We start from the raw sequence: 7,908 nt of genomic DNA, 5'->3' as shown, positions 1-7,908 counted from the left end.
TGTTTGCAGTCCTCCAATCCTCTGGCACCTCGCCTGTATCCAGGGAGGATTGGAAAATGGTGGTCAGAGCCTCCGCTATTTCCTCCCTTGCTTCTTTTAACAGCCTGGGATACATTTCATCCGGCCCTGGTGATTTATCCACTTTCAAAGATGCTAATCCCCTTAATATTTCCTCTCTCACTATGTTTATCCCATCCAATATTTCACACTCCTCCTCCTTAACTACAATCTCCGCATCATCCCTCTCTTTTGTGAAGACAGACGCAAAGTATTCATTAAGAACCATACCAACATCTTCCGCCTCCACACATAGGTTACCTTTTTGGTCTCTAATTGGCCCTACTCTTTCCTTAGTTATCCTCTTGCTCTTAATGTATTTATAAAACATCTTTGGGTTTTCCTTGATTTTACTTGCCAATATTTTATCATGCCCTCTCTTTGCTTTCCTAATTTCCTTTTTAATTTCACCCCTGCATTTTTTATACTCCGATAAGCTTTCTGTAGTATTGAGTTCTGTGTCCGGCATAAACTTTCCTTTTCTGCCTTATCTTACCCTGTATGCTCCTCGTCACCCAGGGGGCTCTAGATTTGGCAGCCCCACCTTTTGCTTTGTGGGAATGTTTGGATGAGGGATGAGGGATAAATATTGGCCAGTCATTGGGGTGAATGCACCTGCTTTTCGAAATAGTGCCATGGGATCTTTTACATCCAACCGATTGTTTTGACGGGGCCTCGTTTTAATATCTCAACCAAAAGACGGCACCTCCGACAGTGCAGCACTCCTACATTACTGCACTGGAGTATCAGCCAAGTCTCTGGAGTGGGACTTGAACTGACAACCCTCAGATTCAGAGGAGGAGAGTGCTACCATTGAGCCACAGATGACACTTAGAACCAATAGTAAATTTTATATTGTTGGTGCCAAATCAGGATTGGTGTAAACTTATGTGCTGTGGGGAAAGGTCTCCAGTCACATTTTCGAATTTTTTAACCAATTTCCCTCGGAAAGGATTTGGAAATGAATTACATTTAGGTGGGGTGTAGGAGAAAAAATAAAATCTCCAAGGCTTCTGGTGACCCGAGAATATGTGCATTCAGTTTGAAAGTAACGTACTTCGGTCAGAAACTAGAGTCTTAAACTGAAATAAAGCCAATGACATAGGTATGAGGGGAGAGTTGTCAAAGGTAGATTGGGAAATTAAATTAAATTAAATTGAATTAAATTAAAGGATTTGACAGTTGGAAAGCAATGACAAACATTTAAAGAAATATTTCAATATTCTCAACAAGTATACATTCCATTGAGAAATAAAAACTCTATGGGAAAAGTGATCCACCCGTGGTTAACTAAAGAAATTAGGGAGAGTATTAGATTGAAAGAAGAGGCCTATAATGTTGCCAAGAAGAGTAATGAGCCTGGGAATCGGGAGAGTTTTAGAAACCACAAAGGACAACCAAAAAAATGATAATAAGGGAGAAAATAGAATATGAAAGTAAACTAGCAAGAAATATAAAAACAGATTGTAAGAGCTTCTACAAGTATTTAAAAAGGAAGAGAGTAGCAAAAGTAAATGTTGGTCCCTTAGAGGCTGAGACAGGAGAAATTATAATGGGGAATCAGGAAATGGCAGAGACGTTAAACAAATATTTTGTATCTGTCTGGAAAGTAGAAATTACAAAAAGCATACTAGAAATAGTGGGGAACCAAGGGATATATGAGAGTGAAGAACTTAAAACAATTAATATCAGTAGAGAAAAAGTACTGGACAAACTAATGGGACTAAAAGCCAACAAATCCCCTGGACCTGATGGCCTACATCCTAGGGTTCTAAAAGAGGTGGCTGCAGAGATAGTGGATGCATTGGTTATGATCTTCCAGAATTCCTTCGATTCTGGAACGGTCCCAGCAGACTGGCAGGTAGCAAATGTTACCCCGCTATTGAAGAAGGGAGGGAGAGAAAACACGGAACTACAGGCCAGTTAGCCTGACATCGGTCGTCAGAAAAATCCTGGAATCCATTATTAAGGAAGTGGTAACAGGGCACTTAGAAAATTATAATATGATTAGGCAGAGTCAACATAGTTTTATGAAAAAGAAATCGTGTTTGACAAATATATTGGAGTTTTTTTTGAGGATGCAATTAGCGGGGTAGAGAAAGGGGAACCAGTGGATGCAGTATATTTGGATTTTCAAAAGGCATTTGAGAAGGTGCCACATAAAAGGTTATTACACAAGGTAAGGGCTCAGGGGTAATATATTAGCGTGGATTGAAGATTGGTTAAAGGACAGAAAACAGAGAGTAGGGATAAACGGGTCATTTTCAGGTTGGCAGGCTGTAACAAGTGGGGTACCGCAAGGATCAGTGCTTGGGCCTCAGCTATTTACAATCTATATTAATGACTTAGATGAAGGGACCGAGAAGGGACCGAGTGTATTGTATCCAATTTTGCTGATGATACAAAGCTAGGTGGGAAAGTAAGCTGTGAGGAGGATACAAAGTGTCTGCAAAGGGATATAGACAGATTAAGTGAGTGAGCAAGAAGGTGGCAGATGGAGTATAATGTGGGGAAATGTGAGGTTATTCACTTTGATAGGAAGAATAGAGAAACAGAACATTTTTTTTTAAATGGTGAGAAACTATTAAATTTTGGTGTTCAGAGAGATTTGGGTGTCCTCGTACAAGAAACACAAAAAGTTAGTATGCAGGTACAGCAGGCAATTAGGAAAGCAAATGGCATGTTGACCTTTATTGTTTGAAAGGGTAGATGCTGAGAGATTGTTTCCCCTGGCTGGAGAGTCTGGAACCAGAGGGCATAGTTGCAGGATAAGGGGTTTGGAGTACAAGAGTACAGTTATATAGGGCTTTAGTGAGACCACACCTGGAGTACTGCGTACAGTTTTGGTCTCCTTATCTAGGGAAGGATATACTTGCCTTGGGGGTGGTGCAACAAAAGTTCATTAGATTAATTCCTGGGATGAGAGAATTGTCCTATGAGGAGAGGTTGAGTAGAATGGACTTATACTCTCTAGAGTTTAGAAGAATGAGAGGTGATCTCATTGAAACTTAAGATTTTGAGGGGGCTTGACAGGGTAGATGCTGATGGGCTGTTTCCCCTGGCTGGAGAGTCTAGAACTAGGGGGCATAGTCACAGGATATGGGGTTGGCCATTCAAGACTGAGATAAGGAGGAATTTCTTCACTCAGGAGGAATTTCCTACCCAGAGGGCTGTGGATGCTCGTCATTGAATATATTCAATGCTGAGATGGATAGATTTTTGGACTCTAGGGGAATCGAGGGATATGGGGATTGGGCAAGAAAGTGGAGTTGAGGTCAAAGATCAGCCGTGATCTTATTGAATGGCGGAGCAGGCTCGAGGGGCCGTATGGCTTTCTCCTGCTCCTATTTCTTATGTGCACATTGGATCACCATCAGCTGTGCCACAACATCAGCCCCTCAAGTATCCTGAAGACACTCACTGTCTAGAGAATTACTACAGTAACAAAATTGAAGTCTTTTTTGTTGTCTCGTTTGGTTTGATGACTGAACCTTTAAATACAGTCACAGTACTCAAGGAATTTAAAAGCCAGCTGCTACCACAATTTTGTTCCAAGCTTAACTCGATACAAATGTTTCAATGTCTCAGTCCGTTGTCTCCAAAGTTTGAGGAAGGAACCAAGCTACTTTACAACAAACACAGACAGGTATATTCAATTACATGTCTGACAGCCATTCATTGTTTAAAAATTCATTCTTGGGATGTGGGCGTCATTGGTGAGGCCGGCATTTATTGCCCATCCCTAAATGCTCTTGAGAAGTTGGTGGAGAGATGCTTTCTTGAACCGCTGCAGTCCGTGTGGTGAAGGTTCTCCCACAGTGCTGTTAGGAAGGGAGTTCCAGGATTTTGACCCAGCGATGATGAAGGAACGGCGATATATTTCCACATTGGAATGGTGTGTGACTTGGAGGGTAACGTGCAGGTGGTGTTGTTCCCATGCACTAGCTGCCCTCGTCCTTCTAGGTGGTGGAGGTCACTGGTTTGGGAGGTACAAACTTGGTTCGACATTTCTTCAAATTCAACAAGTCCCAGAAACCATTACTGAAGATTTAAAAGGAGCTGTAGCAGTTTGAGTCGGATTACAATTCTCAAGGACATGACTCAATCTAGTTTTAACTCCCACAGTGGTAAGAAATACAAGGAATAAAACATTGCATTTATCAAATTACTCTAACTTAGGATCTGATTGCAACACTTTATTACTTTCCTTTCAAGGAGTTATGTGGAAAGATTTCAACTGTAAATACACCCATCGATATTACTATTGATGATGAAAGAAATATTACAATGGATGCCACCATCTTAATAAAGCAAGCCCCATCAAGGATAGCCACATATCATAACGACAAAGAATGCCCAGCACCTCACTATGTCAAAGTTACATCACCAATATAAAAAGGGTACACCCAGCCCATCACCAATATAAAAAGGTCAAGAGAAGCAAGGGAGGAAATAGCAGAGGCTCTGACCATCATTTTCCAATCCTCCCTGGATACAGGCGTGGTGCCGGAGGATTGGAGAACTGCTAACGTACCATTGTTTAAAAAGGGAGAAAGAGATAGACCGAGTAATTTTCGGCCAGTCAGACTAACCTCGGTGGTGGGCAAATTATTTGAATCGATTCTGAGGGACAGCATAAACTGTCAGTTAGAAAGGCACGGATTAATCAAAGACAGTCAGCATGGATTTGTTACAGGAAGGTCGTATCTCACCAACTTAATTGAATTTTTTGAGGTGGTAACAAGGAGGATTGATGAGGGTAGTGCATTTGATGTAATCTACATGGATTTTAGCAAGGCTTTTGACAAGGTCCCACGTGGCAGACTGGTCAGAAAAGTAAAAGCCCATGGGATCCAAGGGAAAGTGGCAAATTGGATCCAAAATTGGTTCAGTGGCAAGAAGCAAAGGGTAATGGTCGACGAGTTTTTGTGACTGGAAGGCTGTTCCCAGTGGGGTTCCGCAGGGCTCAGTACGAGGTCCCTTGCTTTTTGTGATATACATTAATGATTTGGATTTAAATGTAGAGGGCATGATCAAAAAGTTTGCAGATGATACAAAAATTGGCCGTGTGGTTGATAGTGAGGAGGAAAACTGAAGACTGCAGGAAGATATCAATGGACTGGTCAGGCGGGCAGAAAAGTGGCAAATGGAATTCAATCCGGAGAAGTGTGAGGTAATGCATTTGGGGAGGGCAAACAAGACAAAGGAGTACACAATAAATGGGAGGATACCGAGAGGTGTAGAAGAAGAGAGGGACCTTGGAGTGCATGTCCACAGATCCCTGAAGGTAGCAGGACAGGTAGATAAGGTGGTCGAGAAGGCATATGGGATACTTATATTCTATGCCTCAGCGAATAAAGAAAAGAGCAGGGAGGTTATGCTAGAACTGTATCATACATTAGTTAGGCCACAGCTTGAGTACTGCGTACAGTTCTGGTCACCACATTACAGGAAGGATGTGAGTCCACTAGAGAGGGTACAGAGGAGATTTACGAGGATGTTGCCAGGACTGGAGAATTTTAGCTGTGAGAAAAGATTGGATAGGCTGGGGTTGTTTTCTTTGGAACAAAGGAGGTTGAGGGGAGATTTAATTGAGGTGTATAAAATTATGATGGGACTAGATAGAGTGGATAGGGAGGACTTATTTCCCTTAGCAGAGAGATCAATAACCAGAGGGCATAGATTTAAAGTAATTGGTAGAAGGATTAGAGGGGAACTGAGGAGATTTTTTTTTCACCCAGAGGGTGGTGGGGGTCTGGAACTCACTGCCTGAGGGTGATAGAGGCAGAAACCCTCAACTCATTTAAAAAGTACCTGGATGTGCTCCTGAAGTGCTGGAAAGTGTGATAGTTCTTTTTCGACCAGCACGGACACGATGGGCCGAATGGCCTCCTTCCGTGCCGTAACTTTCTATGGTTACCAATATAAAAAAGGTACACTCAGCACATCACCAATATTGAAGTATACCCAGCATGTCACCAATGTAAAGGATGCTTAAACAATTCTCACACGATTATTATGAAGGGTGCCGATATATTTTAAAACGTGCCCACACATCCATAAACCTCCAATGTAAGGAATGGCCACATCAGCATTATTAATGAATGCCACATATTACTATGATATAGGACACCATACATCACCAGTATTAAGGATGCCCAAATCCCCAGGATAACGAATGCCACATTACATTATTAATGGATGCCACGACGCACTCTAATAAAGGACATACAACACTAACAACTTGCACATGTATATCGCCTTTAACATAGAAAACGTCCCAAGGTGATTCACAGAGACGTAAATCAAATCAAAATGGAAACCGAGCCAAAGAAGGAGATATTAGAAGGGGTGGCTAAAAGCTTAGTTGAAGAGGTGGGCTTTAAAGACCAAGAGGATGAGAGGGAGGAGTTTAGGGAGGGAATTCCGGAGTGTGGAGCCTAGATGACTAAAACAACAACTCGGAATGACTTATCACTTTTTTTTAAAAAAGGAAGGGAACAGAGCTCTTCAGGTTTAAATTATTCGAGTAAAGTTCAGACAGGAAGTCATGGAAAGAGACCTGGGAGCCAGTCACCTGGACACCGTCAACATGTGGAGAATGTGGTGAACAGAGCAGCAAGTCCACGGTGGCTACACTGGGGCTTTACAATGTCCGAGCAGCGTGTACAAGAAAGGTGTACAGGCATTGGAGGGCAGCAAAAACGATTGTGCATGTAAAAGGTATGAGCCATGAGAAAAGACAAGAGAAATTTAAACTCTACAACCTGGACAGAAGGCGGTTAAAGGAGCATGCTTCATAAACTCTATTATTAAAAAATATAATGGTGTATTTCCTGTTCAAAAGTCTCACTTTCTGCTGTCACAATTTATGGTCACACTTTTCCATTATAAATTGCTATGTCACTTAGATCATGTGATTACCAGGATGGTAGAAGGCAAACGAGATGGACCTTGGCCTTTTTCCATCCAGCAATTCCTATGTCAACATTTCCCCCATTCCATTTTTCCATGTCAACCATCATGATTGGAGTTACATGCTCTCGGTAGCACAAGTTTCTTTAGTCTCCCGCCAAACATTTTCACCATCTTGTACACAGAGAAAAGTACATTCATCATGTGACTGTGGGCAATGCCATGATATTAAACAGTATAGAGAAGATAAACTTAGGATGTCACTTCAGGTCAGTAGGACCAGAGAATACAAATATAACTGGAGTGGAAAGTTAAATTTTAAAAATAGAACATTAGCAACAACTCTTTACTCAAAGACTGAAACATTTGGAATAATCTGTCTGGCAGGGGAGTAGAGGCAAAGGCAGCAGGGGACCTTAAGAGTGCTGTTGAATGCTAGACTGGAAGGGTCTGTAATTCTGATCATCCCTTCTCTTCCCCCACCCCCCCACCCCCCTTGTGTTGGCAGTGCCAGATCATACACATATTGTAAGTATTATGACGCACACACACAGACACACTATAAAAAAATTCAAATAAACACACAATGAAAGTTTTGTTTAGTTGACTAATAAGATTGGTGCCCTTATCTGTGCTGTGCTTACACATGGATAAGGTTGTTGCCCTGTCTCCCTGTGGAGGGATACACCAACTGGGCTAGAAGAGTTCAGCATGTAGCCGAGATGTCAGAACACCAGCAGGGGAACGATCAGGATCGCCATCATGTCTCCTAACTCACTTTCTGCAAAGCTCTGGGGATCAGCATGGTTCAACAGTGCCCCCGTTTCTCACAAAAAAAGAGAAATCATTGTGCTTAAAAGGTAAATTCTCCCCTCGAGGCAGTCAATTTGGCCGCGTTATGGTTAAACACCATAAGCTTGGACTGTCGGTACTGGC

The sequence above is a fragment of the Heptranchias perlo genome, chromosome 5 (assembly GCF_035084215.1).
Source record: "Heptranchias perlo isolate sHepPer1 chromosome 5, sHepPer1.hap1, whole genome shotgun sequence".
Lineage (NCBI taxonomy): Eukaryota > Metazoa > Chordata > Chondrichthyes > Hexanchiformes > Hexanchidae > Heptranchias > Heptranchias perlo.
This window is presented reverse-complemented; position numbering follows the sequence as displayed.